The following is an 18515-nucleotide window of genomic DNA, read 5'->3' as shown; positions in this document are numbered from 1 at the left end:
GCATCTACCGGGGACACAGGAAGGAATAAAGAGTGGGAGCCCGAGACCCTGCTCTCATCAAGCCCACTTTGTAGTAGGTAAATGGACAACAAACATGTTTTCCAAAACGGATCCATAGTATAAGCGTGGAGAGTATAAGTATTATAAAGAAAATAAAGCAGGAGAAGGGTGTGGAATAATGAAGGGGGTGGGCGGGTGGGGATATTTTAGACAGAAAGATGAGGAAAGGCTCCTTGTGTGGAGGCGACATATGAGCAGAGTCCTGAATGCACACGAGGGAGTGAGTCATGCAGATATCTGAGGGGAGATCTTTCCAGCCAGGGGAGCGCATTCCAGACACCAGGAGGGAGGCAGGCTGCTGGGGACTAAGAATCCCAGCTCTGGGCAGGTGGCCCTCATGTGTGCTCCTGTCCCAACTCCTGTGTCACTAGCAGAGTGCACGTGTACTGGTTAAGGCACATGGGTCAACTTGTCTGCCTGCCCTCCAGATGGTAATCTGAGGCCAGGGGCCCTGCTTCCCAGGCTAATAGGATAGTACTGTATCCCCTGAGCCTGGCACAACGTCAGCGCTCAGTGAGTACTGACAGCAAATGCATAATTACGGTAACAGCTGTCAGTTAATTGAGCATTTACGGTGGGCCTGGCTGTTTGCTAAAGGTTTTACTGGTATTTTCTGACTCAATATTCCTAATAGCAAAGTAGGTAGCATTATTGTCCCCAGTGTATAGGGTTACACTGGGCCTCGTTGCCCTTTCTCTGCAGGCACGAGGAAACTGAGGCACAGAGAGTTTAAGTCACTCACCACAGCTATACAGCTGGAAATGTACAAAAAGTGTGTAAAAAGGGGTTAGGTTTTGAACCTGGCCACGCTGACACTTGGCCTTGCCCTCAATGGCCTTTCCCATTTCTAAGACGAGGTGGTGCTGGAAAAGTACACCTAGGGGCTCAGCCCAGAGGCAGGGCGCACCCTCAGCTCAGCTCTAAGGTGGGGTTCTAACCAGAGGCTTCTGCAACAGCAGGGTCAGGAGCGACCCTTAGAAGACCCCCTGTCCCTCGCATACAGCAGACTGAGCCGCAGGGCTGGGGTGATTTCAAGGCCACCTCACCATTTGCTCTTTCCTGCTCCATAGCCCAAGCTGAAACTTGACAGTGAGGATTGCAAAAGCCATTTGATCAGAGGCCCGGCACTGCCCGGCTGAGAAAACATGTTGTTATAAAGACGGTTAGTAAAGAGAGTATGCGGTTCACGGCCCGGCGCTGCCACACCCGGCTGGAGCCCTACCGCCTGACTTCAGCGTCCCGGCCACACTGGCGAGCCGGGCAGCTTGCTCATTGCCTTAGCATTGTCGTTCTGCTTGCTGTGATGCCAACTGGCTTCCGTGTGCCCACCACTCCCTGCCACCTTGGCAGTTTCTCTGGTGCTCCTGGCGGTGCCAGGCACTAGGCCATGGTACAAATGACCCAGAGTCATTGCGGCGAGATGGACTGCATCCAGCCCCATCATTTTACAGAAGTGGAAACTGAGTCCTAGAGAGACAGAATGACTTGCCCAAGGTCCTGGGGCTAGTTGGTAGCAGAGCTAAGGGGAAACAAATGCCCAGAGAGATGCTGTGACTTGCCCAAGGTCCCGGCGCTAGTTGTTGGCAGAGCCTAAGGAAGACCATGGTCCATGGTTTCTTCCCCCTTGTCTGACTGTTGCCTCCTATCCAGCTCCTTCTCCGGTGACCCTCCATGCTGCTTTCCTCTCCAGACCTGGGAGACCGTGCTTGCCAAAGTCCCAGCACTAGTCCTGCCCACCACCTCTCATGCCCAACCACAGCAGTGACCTCCTTGATGCCTCTCAGCCTCCACTCCTGCCCCCTCCAATCCATTCCCCACCCTTAAACCAGAATGACCTCTCCAAAAACCAAGTCAGGTTGTGCCACTATCCTGTGAAAAGGCCCCGGTAACTCCTGCTCACCCCATGGATGGATCCTTAGCATGGCCTCTGGTCCTCTCCAGCCCAGCCCTGACCTGACTCTGCAGGTTTGTTCCCAGTACATCCCTTAGGCACGCCTGACATTCCAGTCACACAGCTCACCTAACTCAAAGCTTCTGTGAGGATTAAAGACTCTCTGATTGTGCACAGCCCCTGGAGCACGGTGAGAGCTCAGTGAACATTAGCAGCCCTGTAGGCTGGGCGCGTCCCCAACAGCTGGCCTCTAGAGCCCACCTGTGCTGGCTGATGGGCAAGTTCTGCTCTACTCCCTGAGCCAGGAGACATGCCCTTAGCTGTGACCCTGGCCAGGCCTGCACTCCCCAGATCCAGGGTACACGCCCCAAGAAAAGGTGTAAAATGAAGAACATCTGCCCTGCCCACTATTTCTCAGGAATTTTTCTTTTTTTTGGATAAAAAAATTGCGGTAGTGCATATGGAATGACCACACAATTTATTATTATTTCCCATCCCCTGAGAGTAGGGGAGCCACTGTCCCCTTGGGTCCCTACAGCCGCAGCTGCAGGTCTCCACTCAGGACTGGGGAAGGATGCCAGCAATATCCACCCGTGGCACCAGGGGCATGATTGGCAGCCGGTGCTCTTTGTGTGCTAACTACTTATTACCATGTGGGGCTATTTGTAGTTTGATGAGCAAAACCACAAGGGGCCTAATTTCACAAATGCATTGTATTACCTCCAGAGGTGAGCAAGTGGTCCCACAGCCTCACGGGCTGGCCTCTGTGAGCCTTCACGATGAAGGGAGATTCCAACCTGCACCAAGAACCTGACAACTGTCAGTTCATTAGGATGTCTACCCACCTATCCATCCACCCATCCACCCACCCTCCTTCCATCTATCCATCTATCCATTTATCCATCCATCTATCCACCCATCTATCCATTTATCCAAAGGACATTAATTTTGCCCCTCTCTCTTATGTATTGCCAAATAAGACACTGTAGTAGAACACTATGGACTGAATGTTTGTGTCCCCCTGCAGAAGTCATATGTTGAAACCCTAATCCCCAATGTGATGGTATTTGGGGGTGGGGCTTTTGGGGGGGTAATTAGGTTTTGATGGAGTCATGAGGGTGGGGCCCCTATGGTGGGATTAGTGCCTTTAGAAGAGGAGGATGGTGGCCATCTGCAAACCTGGAAGAGGACCTTCAGTGACAGCTTCTTCTGGCACCTTGATTTTGGACTTCCCAGCCTCCAAAATTGTGAGAAGTAAATATTGGTTGTTTAAGCCACCCCGTCTATGGTATTTCATTATAGCAGCCCAAACCGACTAAGACAAAGAATAAGAAAAATCAGAAAAGCAAACTAGCTCTCCCAAACTCATGTTTATCCTTCCTTCCTTCCTTCCGCCGTCTTTCCTTCCCACATTTTTTATACCTGGAGGATGTCTAGGGAGTTGCTAAGATGATAAGTCACAAATAAGGTAAACTCAGGGCTTTTCATCTTTATTGTAGTTAATGAACTTATGAAATATTTCAAACATATGGAAATTATAGAGGCTAATGTAAGAGTCATCTAACTACCCATCTCCCACTGCAATGAACATTAATCTTTGCCATATTTGCTTTGAGGTTGTTTTCTTTTTAGGAAACAGATGTCACAGATCCAGTGGCATTGCCTCCCTCGATGCCACCGCCCCTCCCTTCTCTAACAGCTCTCCCCAGCAGGTATGTAGTGTTTGGGCAGGTTTGGGTTTTTGCTACCTAGGTATAATCCCATAAACAATACCTAATACTGATTTTTATAGTTTTTGATTTTATACACATGATATCATACCATAGGCATCCTTTTGCAACTTGCTTTTTAATTTTGTTGGATTTTTAAAAATCGATGCTGGTTGTAACAAGTCAAGCACTACAGACGTGGATAAAGGAAAGGTAATCATCTCCATCTGCCTCTCCAGTCCCACCGCCCGAGGTAACCACTGTTAACAGGGGAAAAACGTCTTTCTGAACCTTTGCTTCTGCTCGCACAAACACACAGCGGCTCAATGCTGAGGGAAAAGCCGGGGAAGGTTCAAGACAGGCGGGGGCAACCAGGGGCGGCCACGTGGACAGATTGCCTGTCCCGTGCTGCAGTGGTGAGAGGAAGGGCAGGCAGGGGCTGCAGAGGGAGGTGTGTAACTTCCCTGGCCGTTAACCCACAGCCTGCCAGTTTCGCAACCCACACCCCTCTCATGACAGGCCCCGCGGCCTGAAAAGTGTCCAGGGTCAGTTGACGAGCAGTGTCCTCAGGCTGGGACATGGAGAGGGTCTGCCACTGGTCAGCTGGGTGACCATGGCAAGCCGTGTAACCTTGGTAACGAAAGGACCACACAACTTCTACAGTTCTTTCTGACTGACAATTGTCATCCAGATTGTTTTAGCCAAGAGCTAACCTGCTGGTGGGTCCAAGATGTTGGAGAACCCTTTGGGAGGCCAGGCTGCCTTTAGTTGTGACTGAGAAGAGGTTCACAGATATGTTTTCTGACCGCTCCGTGAACCTGGAATGAGGCATAGATTGCCATGAAAGTTTCCAAGGTTTTTTTTGTAAAAAACTTTCTAAAAGTGAATAAGACCAGACATGTTATGCTTAGAGCTGGATTGGAATGTTTTTTATTTTCCTTGCCAAAAAGAGAGCCAATAATTAGAGCTCAAGTTTTTTTTTTTTTTTTTCCAAATGAGTTTTGTATCACTGCAAAGCAGAAGGGGACCTGAATGTGAGATTGCATGGGGCTCCATCACGGAGGCTTGCTTGGCCTTCGACCCTTGAGGCTACATGGGCTTGAAGAGAAGTATAAACCTTGCCGGGGCTTAGAAACCAAGCTCTGACATTGACCCTAAGGATCCCTCCGGTTGTTGAATTCTCTAGTTCTATGTTTCTTCTCTTTCCCATTCATTCAGTCAACAAATAATATTCTTTTTGATTGTCTACTCTGTATCCGTCATTGTACCAAGAGTTGGGGATATCAATGAAAAATCAGACAAACCTCACCCTCGTGGATTTCAGAACACCTTAAAAACAATCTCAGAACACAAAGACTCCCACTCTTTGTCAATATTCCAATAATTCATTCACTCATCTTTCAAATCAAAGTGAATTGATTCCCACAACACCCTCATGCCAGAGGATGGGACAGAAATTCCTAGCCCCATTTTCCAAACAGCCAGACCAAGAAGTAATAAACATGAGAGAGGAGCATCAGCATGAACATTGCAGCCTTTAAGGAAACATCAACAGAGGGGAAAGGCCCAGATCTCCCTTCCTGAGGCCTCTATCAATCTCCTCTCCTGGGCTGGGAAAACCTGAATGTGCACATCTTCTGATTTAACGTCAAGAAGAAAGCTTTGTTTCCAGACGTGACTCAAGAATCTGGTGATGAATTCTGAAAAATGATACTGGGGTAAGAGAGGTGAGGATGACTCCTCAGGCAAATAAATGCTCCCTACCTTGCTCCAGTTCTCCAAAATGTTTAAAACCCCATTTGGCATCCTAAAAGTTGAAAATGGCTCTCTCTCTTCATTCTTTTCTTTCTCTCCTTTTACCTGGCCCAGTGTTGACCCCAAGTGTCCCACCTGCAGCCCCCACCCAGGGTGGGGTACTAACACCTCCTCGTGACCCAGCAGAGGGCCTGGTGGCCATGCATTCCTTTCCATGGATGCCATTCAATAGCCAAGCCAGGCACTCCCTAAATTGCCCAGTGGGACTTTTATACAGGGCACTTAATAACTTACCCATGCCTCTGGTTCTCCCAGCTCCAGGCTCTGGGCCAAGTTCTTCAAATGTTTTCATCAGCAGTGAAAGGGCTTCTTAACCTTGAGGCAGAAGGCAGCGCTTTCCTCTCTTTTCCTTGCGGGTCTGTGGAGTCCCTTTCAGGCTGCTGCTCTCTCCCAGCACAGCCCACCCATCAGAAGGTGTCCACGTCCTGAATGTGGGCCTGCTGAGTGGCAAGGTGCCTCCCAACCAACTCCCCAGGCAGCCTCAAGTTGGCAGCACAGGCATAATGGATTATCTGAATCTCATCTGAGCCTAAGAATATGCTGGAGATTTTAGAACAGCAAGTGTCCATGTGTCATTAGTTAAAATGGGGAAAACGATCATCCATGCCCAACCTATCCAAAAACGCCAACCAATAGCCTCTCAATCACGAAAACACTCAAACACAGAGAACAATCTGCCAATGATCTCTGAATAATATAAATCAGTGCTTCCCAAAGTGTGATCCTAGACCAGCAAGCAGCAGGGCCACATGGGAACTTAAAAATACAAATTTCCAGACCTCATCCTAAACCTACTAAGTCAGAAATTCTGGAATGGGGTCCAGCAATCTGAGTTTTAGCAAGACCTCCAGGGGATTCTGATGCTTGCTAAGGTGTAAGAACCACTGATATAAAGCAGTGAATAATTACCTAATTATTTAACATTTAATGAATTTATTAGTGGGTACCTTTGTATGCAAAACATAATGATACTGGTTCAGATTATTGGATATGAATTACATTTTCCCTCTCCATCACAACAATGTAATATAAATAAATAATGAGTTATTTGTTAAAGATCCAAAATGAATACATAGAATGCACAGAAATAAATCTACATACACAGTAGAAAGAATATGCACATGGGTTATGCCTTATGTTTTCACTTCTCATAATATACTTTATCATTTCTCAACTTCTCTTCTTCTAAGTTATGGGGTTTTTTAAGCCTCATAGGCTCAAATACTTAATTCATAGGCTTTTCAGCTTTCTTACATCATCACAATCTATATGAACAATGTAGACAGGAGGCGTGCTTCTACCAGGAGAATGAGATGTGTCTAGGGCATACCTTCCACCCTGGATTTCAACAACCTCAATGTTGTTGTTGGAGCAACAACAATTCTATGATGGAATGATTTTTGACTCACATAGTGAATTTTGAGTAAAAGTGTTGCCAAGTCTTTATAGCAAACATTTGGAGAGTGAGAGTTCCAATGGTGATGGATATCTAATGACGGAGAAACAATGGGTCTCCCTCTTTGAGGAAACTTCTCCGTTGGATAGACGGACGCTGGCCTCAATTCTGGATGCACCCATCTCCAGTGAGCTCATTTCAGGAGCTAACTCTCACTCCCTGGAAGAATTAGAGACCCTCCCAACCCATGTGTTCACAAAACTCTCCCGGCAGTTGGGTCACCTGGCCTCATTTCTGATGCAAACATCACAAGCGCTTCCTCAGTACAGGTCCACAGGGAAACGCTGGGCAAGGGTTTATCTTTCACTTTCACTTGGGCGCTTAAATGAAGAACTGGGAGCAGAAATAAGTCAATTTGCTGAATCATTACAGAGGCCTGTAGTGTCTGAATGTGGAAGGGCAGAGACAATTCAGAATGGGGACACTAACTTCTGTGGGCTTACAATTTAGAGGAGTTGTAATAGAAATTCTGAAGACCCAAGTCTTTTGTTTCCTGGGGAAGGCTGTACCCACGATGTAACACCTCTCATTTATTATGTGTTAAAACAAATAATTACTATGATTTAATACTTTACCCTTACAGATAATCATCATAAGGAATGCATTGCATTCTTAGGATGTTTTTACTCTGTCAAAAAAACTCCTGTGCTCACCACTTCCCACAGGAAGCTGCAGAGTGAGGGGTGCTCACCCTGACACTGCTGCTGTCAGGCGGCCTCTGGGGGTGAAGTTCTCTGGAGGGGGTCTTCCCATTCCAAGTCTGTGGTCTGGGATCTGGTTGGACACCTTCCTCTCCTTTCTGGGGTGGGAAAACTGTGAGGGGCTGTGCAAATGTGTGGCTTTGGCAGCTTCTCCTGATGAAGAAATCAATGGTGCCAGTTTTTTAGGCTCATCGAGGAATGTGTGGTATCCACTTTCCCACCTGCCCCCTACTCCCATGTCTATGTCCTAGAAGTAGGAACTTTTCTTGCTTTGTGGGATAATAAATAGGCCTTTATCTTCTAAAGTTCAGGCTCAGGTTGCAGAGGGGTGAGACGAGGCTAAAGATTAAAGGGCAGATATGATCTGCCAAGAGGAAAAAAAAAGGACTCTGGAGATAGAGGATCCTGGAACACAGTAGTGAGGCCAGCATGCACCCCCTGTAGATCTCTGGGGGCCTCAAGACCTCAGGGAGGTTCTTTGTGAGCCCCATAAGTCATGAAGGGTTTCTCTGAACCCACTCAGGGAAGCAGGTGGTGGGACCAGCTCAGCAGCCTATCCTGCAGCAAAGGGAACAACTGCACTGCTGGCCATCCCCCTGGGCCAGGGATCTGGTTTCTCACAGCTCTTGGCGTCATGTAAACTCCAGGATCTCCAATGGGTCCCATGGAGATGAGGGCCAGCTCCAGTAATGGCCACACAGGACTTCCCATCCGCTGGCAGGTGGGAGCTCACAGTTGAATGGATTAATTTGATTTTTTTAAAGAAGAAATACAATGTTTCTTGCACTTGAATGTTGCAAAGCAAATTTATACTTATTAGACTAGACCATGCATAAATGCTACCCTGCAACTCCCTGGCAACTCAGAGCCATTGCAGGAAGGGCCACAGGGAAGGGACACATGGAGGCTCAGAGAACACAGTCCTCTGAGGAGGCGAAGAGACTCTCTCCTTGGCCAAGAATTTACAAAGAGGGAGACATACAGGGTACAGGCAAAATAGAAAGGACTCCGCTTATCACAGGATAAGGGAGCCTGCCAGTGCCACGTGGGATCTGGGAATTCAGAGAAAGCGAGGCAAGCAGTCAGGGCTGTGGACTACGGACTTACAGTCTACTGTGCTCCCCTCAGGGCTAGAGCTCCACGGAGGACTAGGCTGGAAACAAAACACTCCAAGAAGGCTACCCACTTCTTCAGCCATTACAGTGAGGTAACAGGCTCTCCCAAGATGGAGAATCTGGCTGTATAGGAGGAGGAAGTGACACTGACTCACCTACTAACCATATAATTCACATCATTGTATATTCTTTTATGTTCACTAAACTGAATGTGACTGTGTGACAAGAGCTTGAGGGAAGAACATCTGGCTTAGTGTGATGGGTATTCCCAAATACTAAGACACTGTCTAAGGTATATGCTCACCTACTCCTCTCTAGGAATCAACCATGTTTGTACCACCCCTTGCCCACTGCTGATTGGACCAGGGGAGGTCACCTGACCAAGGATGGGCCAATCAGCTTCCCTTTCTTAGGAATATGGAATTGGGAGTGAGAGACTGCAAGTTAATCTCAACGTGGGATTCTAACATGCCAAGTAAACTTGGGAGCCATAGAGAGAGAAAGGCAATGAGCATATTTCACTTTGTGGGCCAGAGAGACAGAGACACCAGGCTGTAGAAAGGATGAGGGTGAAGCAGAATCACGATGAAAAGCAGAGACAAGGAAGAGTCCCACTGGCCTTCCAGGTCCTGATTCTAGTCCGCCCTGAGACCTCTTAGCACTCCTGCCTTTGGGTTCTGAGATATACCCCGGCATCCTTAAAATTCTCCTTTTCTGCTCAAGCTAGCTATTATTGGTTCTGTAGTTTACAACCACAGAGTCCTAACCAACCACCAGGAATAATACATACCAAACCAAGAAAGTCAGTGATCAGCGTACTGGCTTTTTTTTTTACTGTGGTAAAATATACATAACATAAAATTTATTACTTTAGCTATTTTAAGCTGTTCTACAACCATCACCACCATCCATCTCCAGAACTTCTGGCCATTTTCTTAACCAGGTCTTTCATGATGCAAGGGTTGACCACTACAGTTCGAAGCACGAGCCGAGGTGGTGATATATGCCAGTGCTGGAGATGGCTCTGCGATTCCTTCGTATTAGTTATATTCCTAATTTGAGTTTATCATCAGGTGACTTGCTTCTTCCTCATCATTTCAGAGTTTAGAAAAAAATTGTGGGTACTTGAGGTTCCAGTTAACCCAATGTTTATTATAAAAATTTTGGCTGTTTGATAAAATTCGTTGACAATTGCTTTGATTTAATATCCTTTTGCTAAACATTGCAAATGGCTTTCCACCTGGATCTACACCCACATGATCTCCGTTTTATACAACACCTTCCTTCAAGGAGTTTATAAGCAGTCCCTTAATTTTATGCTCCTTATAACTATGCCAAAATATACAAAATTTGTATATTTCCAGGGATTTCAAAATAATATACAAAAATAATATTTAAATATTCTCAGGGATTAAGAAGTATAATATCCCTTGTCTTTTGCACATAATTTTGAAGATAGATTCCCACTGTGTGCAATGGTTAATTATATATGTCAACTTGGCTGGGCCATGGTGCCCAGATATGTGCTCAGGTATTATTCTGGATGTTTCTGTGAGGGTATTGTTGGATGAGATTAACACTGAAATCTGTGGACCTTAAGTAAAGCAGATTTGCCCCAGCTGTGGATGCGTCTCATCCAACCACTGAAGGCCTGAATAGAATAAATGATGAAGCTTCACTGGGCAAGAGGGCGTTCCATTAGCAGATGGCCTTCAGACTTGAACTGCACGGTTTGGACTTGCCAGTCTCCATAATCTCATGAGCCAATTCCTTAAAATAAATCTCTCTATATTTATACACACATCCTATTGGTTCTGTTTCTCTGGAGAACCCTGACTAATACAACATGTTATACTTTTTTTTTTCCACTTTGCTCTTTTCCTTCACAGTTAAACACAAAAGTCAGCTACTATAAATAAAACAAATATCCAAATTGAGGTTACCTATTCCTAGCATTCAGAATGCCTAATGATTTCTATCTTTGCCTTAACTGAATCAAGTCTGAGCTCTGCATTTTTTATCACCAGGGTGAGCATTTTCATTTTTCCACTTTATATTTGTTTTCTAAAATAACCACTGAGATGTAATAAAATTTTAAAAATTGTCCCGAAACTTCCACAGTGACAAAAAATGATGCAACTGCAGAAGAGAGCAGTTGGCTGGCAAGCAGCTCTGCCGTGTGATAGCTGGAAATGTTCATTTCTGTCAGCTGATGCATGAGGGTCTGAAATTGGCATATAACTCTCAGTTTGGAAGTGTCAGAATATAAAAGGGAAGTTTCGGTTGTTTTAAAGCCCAACCATTGAAGTTGAGAACAAGCTATGCTATGTGGCAGTGAAATATAATAAGTTCACAGCTAACTCTAAAGCCAAATTTGACAAGCGCCTGTAAAGGAGACAAGGCAGGACAGTGAGAGGGTGGAACAAGGACACATCAGGTCTGCTTTCATGGGGAGGGGTCCTAGGGAGGGCCCTTGGTCTGGGCATTAAAGGATGGGGAAAATTTTGACACATAGATAGGAATTATTGGGGTTTTAAGAAGTCAAAGAAATAATATCCTTTTTCCCTCCCTCCTGTTTTGAACTATTTGAGATGCAGACACAAGAGTCTGCAGATGGAAATTAAAATATCACTCATTATCTATAAAGCCATCAAGATAACACGGCTAAGGTCTGTGGCCAAGTGGGTTTATGAAGACTTACTCTCTGAATTAGACACACTCCCCAGTCCGGGACCCAGTTGGGTGAAAGCTTTGTCCTGCACAGCAGAGGTGCCGACCAGAAAACAGGCCTATCCCAAGAAAGGAAGAGGCTGCGGCCGTATGCCCAGATCTTTCTCTCAGAGCCACCTACCAGATGCCACTTCTGAGAGGAAGATTGAGAGAGAAGAGGGAGAAAGGCCAGGAGTGTTGGTCTAGGTAGATGCTTGCACAGGAAACGTGAGGGGTGGGGAACAAATGTCCCCCATAACCGTATCCAGCTATTTGTTCTCCCAGTGTGTTGAGTTTTTCCGTCAAGTCTGCTGTCAACTAGGGATGTGGCAATCTCTCTCAGGAAAGAGGAAGAGGCAAGCTTCCTAGACGGTCTTGCTCCCACCCTCTGGGACTGAGATCCTCTCAGGACTGCCACTGGGCAGTGTACATTTTACCCCCAGGAGGCTCTGGAATGGGTCAGACGAATACGTTAAGTCAACTGTGTTCCAGTTTTGTGTTGCTGCACAATAAACCACTCCAAATTTAGTGTCGAACAGCAACAGTCAATTAGTATTCTCTCTCACAGTTCTAGAGTTGACAGGGCTCAGCAGGCAGTTCTCACTTGGGTTCTCTCAAGCCCTCGTCTCTCAGACAGTAGCTGGGGCCAAAGTATCGCAGTCTTCCTCACTCACCTGTCTGACATCTGCCCCAGAAAGACTCACACAGCTGGGGCTCCTTGGGCTTCTCTCTGTCTCTGTGCGACCTCCTCACATGGTCTCTCTTGCAAGGGGCCTTCGGCATAGCTCAGGGCTCCAAGGGTGCATGTCAAAATGAACAGAGAACCAGGCAGAGGTGGTATCCTCTTCTACGACCGAGTCTCAGAAGTCACCCAGCAACACTTCTGCTGTCCTCTGTTGGGCAAGGCGGCTGAAAGAGCAGTCACAAAGCAGAACACAAAAAGTTTAAGATGTGCGGACACAAACTCCCCCTCTTCATGGGAGAGTGGCCAGGTTCTAAAAGAGCACGTGGGACTGGAAATAGTGTTATGGCGCCATTTTCTTTCTTTCCTTTGTTCAAAAATTGTGGTAAAATATACATAACAAAAAGTTACCGTTTTAATGACTTTCAAGTATACAATTTAGTGGTTAAGTTCATTCACATTATTACGGAACCATAGCTACCATCTGTATTCAGAACTTTGTCTTCTTCCCCAAACGGAAACTCCGCCTCTATTAATCAATAACTCTCCATTCCCTCCCCCTCCTAGCCCACGGTACCTCTATTCTACTTGCTGTCTGTATAAATTTAACTATTCTGGGTACCTCATATAAGTGGAATCATACAATAGTTGTCCTTTTGTGTCTGGTTTAGTTCACTGTGGGGCCATTTTTATAAAATGCAATTTGCCATATGCTCCAAAGTCAAGTTGTACCCCCAGCTTGAAAATTCACTGCTTATTCTAACTCCCATCAATTCCTTGATGCCTGGATAAAGCTGGGTTCTTCAGTTCCTCCAGGATCAGATGTCTCTCCAAGAATGGACCTCAGAAGTTAATAAGACACAGGAGATTATTTCAGCACCACCTATAACACTTTGGCTTTTAACAATGTTCCCAGGGATCAGTCCCATGGCCGATTGGTTAAAGTTCCACGTGCTCTGCTTTGGCAGCGCAAGTTTGCAAGTTCTGATCCTGGGCACGGACCTACTCTGCTCATCAGCCATGCTGTGGGGATATCCCACATAGAAAAAAAGAGAGAAAGATGTGGCTGGCCCCATGGCCCAGTGGTTAAGTTCTCATGCTCCATTTTGGCGGCCCAGAGTTTCACCAGTTCAGATCCTGGGCACGGACATTGCACCGCTCGTCAGCCCATGTTGAGGCAGCGTCCCACATGCCACAACTAGAAGGACCCACAACTAGAATATACAACTATGTACTGGGGGGATTTGGGAAGAAAAAAGCAGGGAAAAAAATTTAAAAAAAAAAAAGAGAGAGAGGAAGATTGGCACAAACGTTAGCTTAGGGCTAATGTTCCTCAAGCAAGAAAAGAGGGAGATTGGCAACAGATGTCAGCTCAAGGCAAATCTTCCTCACCAAAAAAAAAAAATTGTTTCCAGAGAGAATGATGTTCCCAGAACCCAATATTTAGTAGAATTTAGACTCAACTACTTTGTCAAAGTCTAGGGCAGAAACTCAAGGTGTTCTGAGGGAAGGAAGATAAACAGGGAGAAGGCCTTCTTGGGTCAGCCTTGTCAGAATGACACTCAGTCGTCCTGAGCACTGATACTCCATGGCTTGCAGTAGTAAGACAGTTTGTAAAATTATTACCTTTAGATACCTGTAATCAAGTGTCTATGGAACACAAGGCTCTGGGTGATGCAGTATTTGATGCCATAGATCATTTTAACGAAATAAAGAGTGTAATGCTTCTAACTGTGTTGGGGAACACAGGGAAAGAAAATGATGAGCTTAAGACTTCAAATTCCCACCTCAAGGTCTACGTTAAGGACCTGAAAGTGCCAATGACTGGCCTGAAAGAGGTCCTAGTCTCCTGTAGCCACAGGGAAACTAAATCCAAGGTCTAATCCCAGGGTGGCTGAGTTACAACACAAAGGGAATTCCCAACCATGTAATACCTCTTTTGTTAAAGCAAGGGCTTTGATTGGAATGGAATGAGCCCTGAGAACTGGGATGGGGATATATGAGCAAATTCTAATGAAGCTGGGGACCTTAAGCCCCAAAATCTGTTGAGCCTTCTTTGCCAGTAGGAGCAGCACTTCTACCATCTGAGCATGTTGATCCTCCTGGTAATGATCCCTTAATGATCCTCCAAAGGAACTACCCCCACCACCTCTCCTTCTAGACCCATAACTAGACTCAAGTTCCCAAACATCCCATAAGATGAGGTACAAATTATGATCCATGAGGAGGTGTGATATCACACCAAGAGAATTGTATGATTTTGCCCCTTTATATAGACAGAAACTTGGGGGATATGTGCGGGAATGGATCTTAAGGATGTGGGATCAGAGTGGAAGGAGTATAAAATTGGGTCAGGTTGAATTTATTGATGTAGGCTCAATATACAGAGATTCCAGATTCAATGTTTGCTTGAGGGGTTAGGAGTAACTAGCAATTCATTTGTTTGATTGGTTGACCGAAACCTGGACCAAAATATGGTCTACACTAAATTAGTGGAAATGCCAGAACTTCCTTAGAATGGTGCAGAGCAGGGGTAGGCAAAGTTTTTGTAAAAGTGCACATAGCAAATATTTTAGGCTTTGGAGCCAAGAGGTAGAATTGAGGGTATTATGTAGGTACTTATATAACCAGAGAGAAAATTTCTGCCTCAGCCCTCCCAGTTTGTGCGGAGTGGGTCCTCTTGGGTGGTGAGCAGCTTTGTGCCCATTTGCCAACTCAACACAGACATTTTAGAAGGAAGACCTGCTGGCCCAAGGGGGAGGGACCTGGCAGTGGGGAAGGGCACGGGGTTGATGCACTGTCAGTCTTACTCCGCTCCAATAACACCCAGATTCCTGCCTCTCAGAGAGCCTGGCCTTGTTACCTGGAGTACCTCATTGGAAGCAAGGTTACTTGCCCAGCCATCAGCTCTCAGACTGAGATTTGACTGCTTGTTGCCCAGCAATTACCAATTGTAGAGTCCCTAACATGTTGGTGGTGACCAGTGGGCCCTGGGCAGCAGCAAGTTGTGGCCACTGGCCAAGGAGGCAGGCTCTGGGAGTAGAGTGGGGAACAGGTGTAGGGGAGATGCAGCACTGGCTGCCTCTAGCAGTCCCCACTGGTACAGGGCTGGATCTGGCCCACAGGCTGTACTTACTGGTGTTCATAAGCTCCCAGGCAAATTCTGCACATAGGTAGGAGTGGTTAAGAGTTTAGATCCGGAGTCAGATGGGCTAGATTTGAATCCTGGTTCCACCATCTACCAGCTGTGTGATTTGAACAAGTTACTTAATCTCTCCAACACTCAGTTTTCTTACCAGTAAAATGATGATCATAAAGGTGTCTATTCCATAGGATTGTTGGGAAAATTCAGTAATATAAAACTTGGTGTCTTGTATATTGTAAGGCCCCATGGAAGCTAGTCAATATTATTAATAGCTTTGATATGTGAGTCATGTTGGAAAAATTGTTAAGGATTTGTTGTTTTAGGGGACTCCACATCAACATGAAATAACGAATGTGGTAAGATAACTAAATAACAAAGAAAAGTAGGTGAGACGGGCCTTTATTCAAATCTCCTTAAATTATTATTGGTAACAACTGGATAATAGTTGCAAAAGTTAAGAAATGGTTCAGTAGAGATTCCTCAGAGATGCTAAGAACCAAAATACCAACAATGAAACACACAAAGTTATGGGCTAAAAACGCCATCAGCATTTTGCTCAGTAAGGAACTATAAGGCCTAGTCAACATAACACTCCACTTGGAATCACATCCCATCATCAGATAAGCCTGATATTGTTAATGATAATGCTTTATATGCAAGGAACAAAATATGAAGACTCTCTCCATCCCCGCACAAAGCCCCCCACCACTGGGCAGGCCTCCGTATGCCTGGGCCAGGCAGCCACGCAAGCGTCTGGAAGGCTCACAGAGCACAGAGCACTGCGGGTGAAGCAAGGACTTGACTAAGCCTTGAACCCCAGACTTGACTGAATCCACTGATGTGCGAAACCCAAAACCCAACCCCAGCACTGCCATGCCTCATTTGCCTCTCGTCTGGGGAGGGGATGTGATGTGAGATGTAATTGGAGGAATCAAGTTTATACCTTGTAAAGCCCTAAAGCTTAGAAAGAAAGTTCAATGATTTTGGATGACTTTTTTTCCCTAAAATGTCTTGCCTCTTTTCTGGCCATCTTAAATATGCCATAAGAAACCTATTCAATCCCCTGTTGACATGGATGCATTGTCACCTTGAACATCCATGCCATCAGTACAGGAGGTGAGACTATTAAGGTTATTTTCCCTTATGCTAACTGGCCCCGGAATACTGTTAGTTCAGACCCCCTTTTCCTTTGTTTATGCTTACCCTCTTACCGTTTCCTCCTTTGTTGACACTCACCAGTTGTTATTCTCTAACCTAAGCGATACCCTGGCTTTTACTCCATCCCATTCCCATTTTTCAATAAAAAGGTGACATCCTCTTTTATTCCTCTTCATTAAAGATATATTTGCAGGATCACAACAGACTCCTGGATCCTGAAGTAGATGTAAGTTTTGATCCCAACCCCCATTCTCAGAACAGCTGTGTGACACGTGTGTTAGCTGTTTAGTATTTCCTTTTTTGTCAAGTTTTGACAAATGTTCGGAATTGAACCATTTCACACCACCTCCTGTGCCACCACCCTGACCTGAGTGCTCGCCTCCTCTCACTTGAGTAATTACGAAGGCCTCCCAACAGGTCTTGCAGCTCCTATTCCAGTATCCCTGGTACAGTCTTATTCTTTACCCAGCAGATCACTTCAAACCAGTCAAATCAGAACACAAACCCTTCAGCAGCTCTCCACGTCACTCACAATAAAGGCCAACGTCTTCATAATGACCTACGAGGCCCGGCACAATGTGGTTCTCTCGACACCTCTCTGACCACAGCTCCCATTACTCTCCCCTGGATTTGCTTCCCTCCAACCACAATGGCCTCCTCACTTTCCCTGAACACACCAGGTACATTTCCAACTTAGGGCTTCTGCTGTGGCTGTTCTCTGTGCCTGGAATATTCTTTGCCAAGATACCCACCTGGGTAACCTCATCTCCTCCAAGTTTTTGTTCAAATCTCACTTTCGCAATGAGGCCTATTGATTTAATACTGGCCCACCTCTGGGTCTCCTGAGCGTTTTCACTCTGTTCTTCTTTTTCTTTTTTCCATAGCATTTTCCACCCTCTAACCTATTACGCAGTCTACTTCTTTATTAGGCTTATTGTATACTGACTCTCTTAGCTAAAATGTAAGCTTCACGAGGACAGATATTTTTGTGTTTTGTTTTCCTCACTGTTGTACCCCAGGTGCCCAGTATAATGCACATAATAGACACCCAATAAATAGTTATTGAAATGATTGGTTGAATTAGTGAAGACATGAATTACTATTTGGGGCTAGAATACAGGATCACAGTTTTCTTTCTAGGATTTCTCTTTCTAGTATTTGTTGGGCGAAGCTGAATTGTTGCTGCCTGGTTTTGACTGATGGTATCAGGTGCTAACTAAACCTGACTGTGGGGTGTTGTGTTTGCATTAGCATAAAGAACGTTTTCTGCAAGCACTATCGAAACTCATGATTGCTTTTCCATGAATGTGCTATATTTTAGTTACACCTCTTAAGTATCATTTTGCTTATCAAGTTTTGCATGAAATATTTTGCTTTTCTTTTCAATGCTTGAGTTGTCACAATCTGGCCAACGGGAGTCCCAGAGATCATTGCAAGCATTTTTGCTTTTTCACGATGAGACTTTCTAACCTATTTTGCTTTCTGTACCGCAAACAGAGAGTCATAGAGTCAGCTACTCTCCCAGGAGCCTTGCTTCCTTTCAGTAGAAAATAGTTTTAGAGACCAAAATCAAGCTGCCACAGGGATTGTTCCCTAGGAACGCAGGTAGAGGCAGCATCGCCACCAGACCACTTTATTGACAGACAGACATGGTGTATCTTTAAAAGATTCCATTAGTCAGGATCCAGCCAGGAAAAAAGAAATCACACCAGGAACTTCCACCGGAAGAGATATAATACAGGCAATTGATTACCAAGGTGGTTAGATAGCTGGGGGGAAAAGCAAAAAGGAATGCTGAGGTAACCCAGAGGTTAATAACTGAGAGATTAATAACCCAGCAGCTACCACTGGGCTGGGGAGCAAAAGGGAAGAGGTGGTATTACTAGAAACCAGGAGGCTGATGCCCAGACCTCTCTCCACATGCGAGTGTTCCATCCTCCATGAGGGGCACAGCTGGGTGAGGGCTCAACTGCTGGGGAAGGCGTGGCCCGGCTGATGCTGGCACCTCCGAGGGGCTGTGCAAGGCTGATGCTGAGACTGCAGACAGAAGCTGGTAGCTGGAGCTAGAGCTGTC

This window comes from Equus quagga, chromosome 5 (genome assembly GCF_021613505.1).
Source record: "Equus quagga isolate Etosha38 chromosome 5, UCLA_HA_Equagga_1.0, whole genome shotgun sequence".
Lineage (NCBI taxonomy): Eukaryota > Metazoa > Chordata > Mammalia > Perissodactyla > Equidae > Equus > Equus quagga.
This window is presented reverse-complemented; position numbering follows the sequence as displayed.